This window comes from Leopardus geoffroyi, chromosome A3 (assembly GCF_018350155.1).
Source record: "Leopardus geoffroyi isolate Oge1 chromosome A3, O.geoffroyi_Oge1_pat1.0, whole genome shotgun sequence".
Lineage (NCBI taxonomy): Eukaryota > Metazoa > Chordata > Mammalia > Carnivora > Felidae > Leopardus > Leopardus geoffroyi.
The window spans coordinates 127,581,802-127,591,946 of record NC_059336.1 but is presented as its reverse complement, the minus strand read 5'-3'; the positions used below and the strand labels follow the sequence as shown (position 1 = coordinate 127,591,946).

The window sequence follows — 10,145 nt, the reverse complement described above, 5'->3', positions numbered from 1 at the left end:
GGATTTGATGATGTAACAATAATTATTGAAATATGCTGTTGGCTAAGCACATTCGGGATCAGATTGCTGTAGATTTGAATCCCACCTCTGGAATTTACCTACAATGAGACGAGGCAAGTCATGTTACCTCTGTAAGCCTCAATCTCTAATATGCCCAGTACTCTCCCCACTGGAAGTCATGACTATCTGAGGATCATGTGATTACTTAGAAAAGACTAAGATGTAGGTAGGACATTTCATGTTTAAGGACATTTCATTATCCTTGTGAATTCAAGAGGTTCTACGGGAGAGAAGAATCTCACTGCTCATGTTCAAGACAGAGTCAATTTTGACCTATATTCATGTAAGCATCAGAAGGAGGCCCTTTCCTAAGTGTACACCATGTAAAGCATAAATGCTTATCTTTTCAATAGCCATGTATTATTTTATGGTATCTGTGTCTCTGACAATCACAGAAGCTTAGAAGTGGAGAATAATATTGTCCTTGTTTTTGAAAGCTTAAGCTAATCGAGTTGTATTTGTAAAATGGAAAACTAATTCCCTGTCAGGTAATGAAAGCCCACAGGATAGGTCCCCCTTAATAGTAGAATGACTAACGTGATAATACACAGATGTGTCTGTCTCAAAGTAACTATCAAACTCTCAGGAGTCAATGGGAAGTAGGAGAGAATTCTAATGTGTCATAATCTCCCCTTACTATTGGAATGGGGACAATGGGCATCTCCTTTACCTGCTTCAGGTATACCTGAAGAGACTTCAGTTAGTAAAACCTTCCTTGCATCTCTGCATTACTCCATCTGCCCCTCCCCACTGAAGGAGGAATCAACTGTCTGGCAAATCTGGAAACAGGAACAGCCACCAAAGCAAACCTCACCTCATTCTTGTTGGGATATGCCTGTGTCTGGTCTCCTCTCCACCATGGGTTACAGGACTTTCCCCCTGAGAAGGAGACCTGCTATTTCAGAGAGACAACTTTACTAGACAGGTAACTCTATCTATTTTAGGGCTCAGTAGTATCAAACTATCACTGCTAAATGTGTAAGCCATTTTCTCACAGCCAACAGTTTTGAAGCTGGCATTTTGATCTCTATTTGTCTGCCTTGTCTATCTCTCGATCGATACAGAACTTGGGTGGGGACAAGAGGGACACTATTTTTTTTAATTGCCATAAAATCCAGCAAATATCATTCTATTCTGATTTAATATTAAAACTTTGTAAAGTTAATATGCACCAATACTTTTTTCATCTATTGGAGGGGGATGGTAAAATGACATTATGTACAGTTATAGGATAAATTATAAAAACCTATACCATGCATTCTCAACAGGAGTGATATTACCTGCCTTCAGCATACATCACTCACGAATTTCACTGGTCACCTTGACTAGCAGCAAGGAACTGGTCATTGTAGCCTTGTTCTAGCTGGGAGGCTGCCCAAGGAAGGAAGTTATAGAGTTATGGGCAAAAGTTTCTTCCAGAAGTGGTTCAGAGAATTCCCAGTAATCACAAACAAAGTCCAAACCCTTCTCAAGAGGCAGGAGTTGGCCTAATCTGAGGAAGCAGGAGTTTCAGCAGTGTGGTAAAAAGGTAAGAGACAGGGCAAGACCAAGATTATGTTCAAGAAAGCTTTCCAAATGTCGAAAGGGAAATTTGAAGTGATGATGATACTGCCATCTGTGGGGAACACGTAGTGACCACACATCTCATCTAACCCAATCTTAGGAGCTCTTTAATCTTTGCCCTATTCATGACAAGGACATGCCCAAGCTGACAGGGGTTCCCTGATCAGCTGAGCCTCAGGTGCTAAGCCTGATGAGTGGTGCTAGGCCATTGAGCTGTGGGGTGGTTTCTTATGCAACCATAGCTGATGTAGAAGTGTGTAAGTGATGAGAGTTACTAGTCTAACGTTATAGAACTTGTGAATAGCTGAGTTGAGATTCAGAAGATGTTAACACTTCAAAACCAGTTCATATAAGTTCTATATCCAGACACTGGACTAGTTAGGATGAAATGCATGTTTTGCCCTTGAAGTTTAGCTGGGATACAATACAGAGGTCTCACATGGACTCTAGAAATCCAGAAAAACCAAAATTTGGATTCCCAAGGGATTAATACTGTAATGTTAACATTAACACTGTAAGCTCAGTAAGGACAGAAATGTATCTGCCTTGTTCGTTGTTTTATCCTCAGCACCTAGTATAGTGTCTGCATAGATTAAGTGTCCAGTTGAATGAATTAATGAATGAATGACATCATTCACTATATAATTTCAAGTTAGTCCATTGGATATTCTTTCCTGCTTTGTCAATATTAGTTGGCCATACATTTGTGGGTCCATTTCTGGGTTCTCTATTCTGTTTCATTGATCTGAGTGTCTGTTCTTGTGCCAGTACCATACTGCCTTGATGATTACAGCTTTGTGGTATAGCTGGAAGTCTGGGATTGTGATGCCTCCTGCTTTGGTTTTCTTTTTCAAGATCGCTTTGGCTATTCGGGGTCTTTTCTGGTTCCATACCAATTTTGGGATTATTTGTTCTAGCTCTGTGAAGAATGCTGCTATTATTTTGATAGGGATTGCACTGAATATGTAGATTGCTTTGGGTAGTATTGACATTTCAACAATATTTGTTCTTCCTATCCAGGAGCATGGAACCGTTTTCCATTTTTTGGTGTCTTCTTCAATTTCTTTCATAAGCTTTCTATAGTTTTCAGTGTGTAGATTTTTCACCTCTTTAGTTAGATTTATTCCTAGGTATTTTATGGTTTTTGGTGCAACTGTAAATGGGATCAATTCCTTGCTTTCTCTTTCAGTTGCTTCATTGTTGGTGTATAGGAAAGTAACCAATTTCTGTGCATTGATTTTATATCCTGCAACTTTGCTGAATTCATGAATCAATTCCAGCAGCTTTTTGGTGGAATCTTTTGGGTTTTCCATATAGACTATCATGTCATCTGTGAAGAGTGAAAGTTTGATGTCCTCCTGGCCGATTTGGATGCCTTTTATTTCTTTGTGTTGTCTGATTGCAGAGATTGCAGAGACTAAGACTTCCAATACTATGTTGAATAACACAGGCAAGAGTGGACATCCCTGTCTTGTTCCTGACCGTAGGGGGAAAGCTGTCTGTTTTTCCCCATTGAGGATGATATTAGCGCTGGGTTGTTCATATACAGCTTTTATGTTCTCAAGGTATGCTCCTTCTATCCCTACTTTCTTGAGGGTTTTTATCAAGAAAGGATGCTGTATTTTGTCGAATGCTTTCTCTGCATCTATTGAGAGGATCATATGGTTCTTGTCCTTTCTTTTATTGATGTGATGAATCAGGTTAATTGTTTTGCAGATATTGAACCAGCCCTGCATCCCAGGTATAAATCCCACTTGGTCATGGTGAATAATTTTTTTAATGTATTGTTGGAGCTGGTTAGTATCTTGTTAAGGATTTTTGCATCCATGTTCATCAGGGAAATTGGTCTATAGTTCTCCTTTGTAGTGGGGTCTCTGGTTTTGGAATCAAGGTAATGCTGGCTTCATAGAAAGAGTTTGGAAGTTTTCCTTCCATTTCTATTTTTTGGAACAGCTTCAAGAAAATAGGTGTTAACTCTTCCTTAAATGTTTGGTAGAATGCCCCTGGAAAGCTACCTGGCCCTGGACTCTTGTTTTTTGGCAGATTTTTGATTACTAATTTGATTCCCTTACTGCTTATGAGTCTGTTCAGAGTTTCTTTTTCTTCCCGTTTCAGTTTTGGTAGTGTATATGTTTCTAGGAATTGTCCATTTCTTCCAGATTGCCCATTTTATTGGCATATAATTGCTCATAATATTCTCTTATTGTTTTTATTTCTGCTGTGTTGATTGTGATCTCTCTTCTTTCATTCTTGATTTTATTTACTTTGGTCCTTTACTTTTTCTTTTTGATCAAACCGGCTAGTGGTTTATCAATTTTGTTAATTCTTTCAAAGAACCAGCTTCTGGTTTCATTGATCTGTTCTACTGTTTTGTTTTGTTTTGGGTTTTTGTTTTTGGTTTTTTTGGTTTTGATAGCATTAATTTCTGCTCTAATCTTTATTATTTCCTGTCTTCTGCTGGTTTTGGGTTTTATTTGCTGTCTTTTTCCAGCTCCTTAAGGCATAAGATTAGTTTGGTCACTCAGTGAAAGGTGATGAGACCATTAAATTTAGGTACAATTTAATGAGAATTACAAATATTATCAGATTATTAAATGCTAAGACATTTCTCAAGAACCCTCCAGAAAAAATTAATCATTTGTAACGTCAGGTCCTCAGTTTGGTGAAGTCCTTGGAAATGAAATTGCTCTTTCCCAGCAGACTGCTCTATAAATGCCAAGCTTACTGCCTGAATTCATTCTAGGTTATGCTGCTTGAAGATGATGAGATTGCTATGTTGGACTTCTTTGGAACAGATGGGAGGGTTGCTTCAAATAGTGTTTTCTTTTCCAATCTTTCATCAAACATTCTCTTGTCCCTATTTTTATACTGAGATCTAATTAGCATTTTATCTTTGATTTCAATTTCACAAAAGACATGAGAAAGGCCTTAACAAAGATTAAGTGAAATTGTGATTTATTTTTATGTTTTGTATTTCCTTTTTATGTGCTCCATTCCCTGCTGCCCCTGACAAGTTCTAAGAGTTGAAATAACTCTATGGTGGGTTTTGCAGCTAAGTAACTGTTTGATCTTAGGCCAGTCATTCAACATACCTGGGCTTCAACTTGCTAAATTTCTAATTTGAATAATAAAAATGCTGTGTGGAATTAAATTTGAGGTCCTTTTCTTCTCTGAAGGATTTATGATTCCATGTGTGAGGGGCCACTAGGTAGAATGAATTACTGTGCTGTGAATCAACCTTGCCTTGAGGTTGAATGATCATAATTGGATTATCATTGAAGAAACGTCATGAATCAGGCACTGCTCTGGAAAGGCAGCAAGATAGACACACAGTGAGGATTCATATGGATTTGGAGGAATATCTAAGAAAGAACAAGGGGTCCAAATATTGCTATTTCTCTTGAGTCAGAAAGCAGCCTGATAGCATTTCGAGACTGGCATGTTCTAAAAGGTCCCAGAGAGCTAAGCTCTTTCAGTTTGCTTAGAACAAAGGTAAACTCAGAGTATCTTCACAAATGGGGATTCTTTGTAAGGACATGAAGAGAGAGGGGAAAAAAAGATATTCTTTCAGCAGTGATATAGCCATGCCCCAAAGGCAACCAGAATGTCATGATATATTCGTAACTCTGGCATCATGGTCTCCAATGATCTGCAAGTTTAGACAGAGTGCAGAGAGAAAATATATTAGAGCATCTATTTATGTTTTTTAGCTTACTATTTATCTTTTTAAACTTTGAATGGTTTTCTGATAACACATATCATAAATAAGGATAGACATCTAAGTCATACACACATAAAAATATATTATTAACTGTATGTGGCAGAGAGAGTCATGCTTGCCAAATAGCTTCCTTACATTTCCCAGCCCTGTGTAATTAAATAGATTTATCTGGAAACTCTTGGAAAACAAAATTTGAGCAGAAGTGACATGTGTCATTTCCCTGTTGAAGCCATGTAAACCTCACCATAATTCTCCAGTCTCCCTTGTCTCTGGCTGTAACTGAGGAGTCTGCATGTTCTAGATGCGTGTAACTATAAAGTGGTGGATCCATCTATCAGCCTGGGTCTCTGAGTAACTACATACAGCAGAGCTCCCACTGGCACTGGAGAAGAAATGTATATAAGAAATAAAATACTGTTAGTTTAAGCTACTGAGATATTGGAGTTATTTGTTACTGCAGAAAAGGATAACTTTTCCTGACTAATAAAGGATGCCTACTCCCATTTTGGGGGGGGGATAGAGTGAAAAATTTATATAATTTGTTTACTTTTGTTTTTGCTAACACTGTCTTTAGGTTTCCCAAGTGATGCAACCTGACGAGTTCTCCAATCTGTAGATGCCACTCATCTTTACTGCAATTAACTGCGGTCAAGGTACCAGGCTCATGAAGTGAGAAAAGTCCTTTTTGTGATCACTTCTGCCATTAGGGGGAGGGACTTTTGGGAAGGGACATGTTACTTCAGGAATTTTCAATTGAACACGATTCATCAATTTCACACAGAGACATCAAGTTCAGGAAGAGAAGCTAACAAATAATCCTGCACTCAAGGACCTTATCTTTGTCAATTCTGTGGTCCAATTTCTCATAGATCTTAATCAGCAGAAGGCCTTTAATAAGTGATTTGTGAATGAATGGAAAGTCTGGATGAAGAAATATATGCTGGAATCAGTGGCTTTCGCAAGAGGAAGGTGGCAGTGTATTAAGTACGAGGGAACTGTCTTTGGCAGAAGGCCAATCCTTTGGGAATGAGGTCTTCTTAATGAAAAATTCTGCAAACCTGTTTCAATTCACACATTCATTCAACAAATAGTTATTGGGTGCCCTTTAATGTTCTCAGGTCACCTTCCCAAAATAACTGCAATGAAAATGTTTTCCACTTTTTCCTCTTCATCTAGAAAGATCTATTTTAAACGATGGGATTGTGGATTTGAGCACTGCTTTTTGAACACAGTCACGAATCCAGGCATTTGGTCCAGGCAGTGCCGGGAGGAGAATGGGTAATGATTTTAACAGAGCCTGCTGCAAACGCCTACTCGTTCTTCCACGAGCAACTAATCTTAGGTCTCAGCAATGCAATATCCCAGTGAATAGAGGGATGAAATGGACTAAGAGGTGAAATGCTGCCAATAACAGAAGCCAGAAGTACCTCACTCTTCAAGGATCTCTCACTGGTGTCAGCTTGGGTCAGAATGGTGTTGCAGTGGGCTGGTGCTGGGTGCTACTCTGACCTCTTTGCCAGGGGTCAGGATGAGAGCTGGTGCTGATAGCTCTTAACGTAATGCCTGGGCAATTTCCTTTTGAATAGAAAAGGAAATGGGTGAAAATGCTCTCATATGTGCTTTTAGTAATGATGTGCAGAGAATTTTAAACAAGACTGTAAAGGTTTAACTTTAATAATTCATCAATCAAGACACCAACTACATGCTTGGCAGTAGGTAAAGACCCAAGCGAAATCAACACAGGACCCTGTCTTTAAAAGCTTTATATTTTTACTGATGGTTACCAAAGAAAATGATCAATGGATAAAAAGAATCCAGAACAGAAAAATGGTATCAGTATTGACGAGCAGAAGAGTATAGCAGACAGGAAGGCAGACTGTGGAGGAAAGTGGCTGAGTAGCCTGGGTTCAAATCTCAGCTCCAGCACTTAATAACAAAATAGACCGAGGCAGTTTATTTAACCTTTGTGCAATTTTCTCATTTAAACTATGAGAATAATATGAGTACTTCAAATCAGAACAGATGAAGTGTTTAGAAATGTGAGTAGCATGTGGTTAGGAATGACTGTTAGCTATTATTAGGGCAATTGAGATGTATAGGGATATTATTTTGGTTGATTATTTTTTCTCATCAAATAGTCTTCCTGTATCATTATCTTCCTGTTAGAATTTGGTTGATCTGAGGAACTTTACTGAGTTAACATAATCTGTTATGGTACATCAAGACCACTGGTCTGGAATTCTGGCAGCAGGGATTCACTATCTCCATGGCCTCCAGACAGATGAAGGGTTGTCCCAATGCTTAGCTCTCTCCTGGGATCACAAATTGTTCTTTTGAGAAAGAAAGAAAGAAAGAAAGAAAGAAAGAAAGAAAGAAAGAAAGAAAAAAGGGAAAGGGTTTCTTTAATGAAGGGCTAAAACCTTCATTATGCACCTCCTTCTATCCTCTTCAACCAAAATTGCCTCTCTTCTCTCCACTGATCTAAATTCTGTATGTCTCAGAATCCAGGGGTCTATGCAGGATCTATATTTAGGGATGAGGTGGAAGAAAGGAGTGAATTTTTGAGTCATGAATTATCTCAGTGAATCTCTATATGCCCCAACCCTTCTGAGAGTTTTAGTTAGAAGTGAAAATCTGGTCCATTCAGAGCATACAGCCTCTCTATGTCCCGAAGATTCTTTCTGATGATAGATTTATCACTGGTTCAGCTTCCTCATTGGCCAGATCAGCCTCAAGGGGAATTGTTAATGAAGGCTGTCTGTGTCCCTGAGCTAGCCCTGCCTATCACCTACTTCTTTGTCTTAGGGCTTTTGATTATTCACCAACTTATGTGACCAAGGCTTGCTCACCTGACACAGTTCACTCATACTGATGATGGCCACCACATCCCAGTGTCTATTGTCTTATTTGTTAGCATCACTGGTCAGGATGACTCCATCCTTCATGTAAACCCTTCATGGTATACCAGTGCACTGTCTCCTCTGTTTAACCTGCTGCTTGAAGGTCAGTGGAATAATCTCTCTTTAGATTTCTCTGACTTCATTTAACAACTCATCTGATAAGGTTGGGACAATCTCCCCTTTGGTTGACTCGAAGCCAATTGATTGGGGACCTTAATTACATCTTCAAAATCCCTTGAACTTTGCCATGTAAAGTACACTACTCATGGGAGTGATAAACCTTCATACTCACACATCCTGCCCATATTCAAAGGGAAAGGATTATACGGGGCAGGAATCTTGGGGGCCATTTGAGATTTCTGCTTACAACAGTTTGGAAAGATCTTTAAACAAGTATGAAGATCCAGCACATTTTTCCATTTCATTCTCATGAATACTTTTTTTCAGTTTTTCACTTAACCATGCAAATTATAGTAGGCCTGGCATGTGGACTAAATTAAAGCCTAGTTTGCACTGTTGCCAACCACAGCCATAAAATGGAGTCTAGTCTGGGACGCAGGAGATTTATGTTTTAGTCACATCCCTACACGCTGAGATGTAGAGTATTCTCAGGGAATAGGCTGTATCTCACTGAATTTCCATTTCTTCCTACTTGTTGGACACACTATTACCAGTTATTCTTCCAGCTCTTAGGTTCTTTGGTTCAATAATCTCTATGTCCTGAGGTATAACTGTTTGATGACAAATCCATGATGAAAAGTAGAGTAAGTGGGAGAGGGTAAGATGAGCCAAAGACCATCAAAGATAAGAGAAACGAATAGAAGATGAAAAGCCTGGAGTCAGCTCCTCAGCATTGTCCAGAAAAGGCAGGCTCTGCTTAGGCTTTAGGAACCTGGGTCCTCCCCAGAAAGGTCTTGTGAACATCTCAGGAAGCCAGGGGAATATATATGTACTCCCAGGCCACAGACTTGCCCTTTAAGCCTGAAGCCAAAACAACATTTTTCCTGCTAGTATCTGAACTGAGAATGTGAATGTTAGCTTTGCCATTTTCATGGTTAAATGGTTTTATGCTGGGAACTTTGAAGCTAGAGGTTTGCATAAATCAAATTTAAAGACAGATTAGATATCCCCAACTCCCATATGTACAAACCTCAATCTTCAATTTTCAAAGGGCAGTAAAATTTCTTAATCAGCCCACATATCTCCATGGTTGGAACAGTTCCCACAAATATGACAGCAAGAGTTTTCTATCAAAGCTGAATCTGTCTGGGGGATGATCAGTTTGCAGGCTTTCCTTCAAGTGTGGCCAAGCTTCAGTTAGGATAAATGGCAGGGGTTGGCCCTGGGATGGGTGGCCGTGTGATACAAGGGTAATTGAATATGGCTGCTCCAAGCCTGAGATGGATTTAACAGACTAAGAGCTCTGGAGACAGCAAACCTGACTCAGAAGTTGGCTGTGACTTTATGAGCCCTGGGACTTATTAACTGACCAGTTTTTCCCTCTATAAAACAAGGGATAATTATAACTACAAATTGCATGGCCTTACAGTCATGGGGTTACTATTGCCCAAGGCTGACCCTCAGCCTTGCATGTTCTAATTACTCACTAGAGTTGCCATGTTCTTGAATAACCACTGAGGTCAATAAAGTAAAAGTTAATAATCATTGAAGCCAGTCTGTGATGTGTCAAGCACTGTTTTAAGCACTTTGTATATGTTTTCTTTTATACATAACCACATGTTATAGACTGAATTGTGTCTTCCCCCAAATTTGTATGCTGCAGCTTTAATTCCCAATGTGAATATTTAGGGACAGAGCCTTTAAGAAGGCAAATAAAGTTATATGAGGTCACGAGGTGGGTCCCTGATCCAGGAGTACTAGTGTCCTTATAAGAGGAAGAG

The 10,145-nt window shown here is 39.2% G+C and overlaps 1 long non-coding RNA gene across 1 annotated transcript; it reads left to right on the top strand.

The window, feature by feature from the left end:
• Positions 1 to 499: 499 nt before the first annotated feature.
• On the top strand, positions 500 to 9,914 carry LOC123581533. The gene is made up of 2 exons (XR_006703789.1): positions 500 to 985; positions 5,919 to 9,914. It is a non-coding gene; the product is annotated as an uncharacterized LOC123581533 (long non-coding RNA).
• Positions 9,915 to 10,145: the final 231 nt, after the last annotated feature.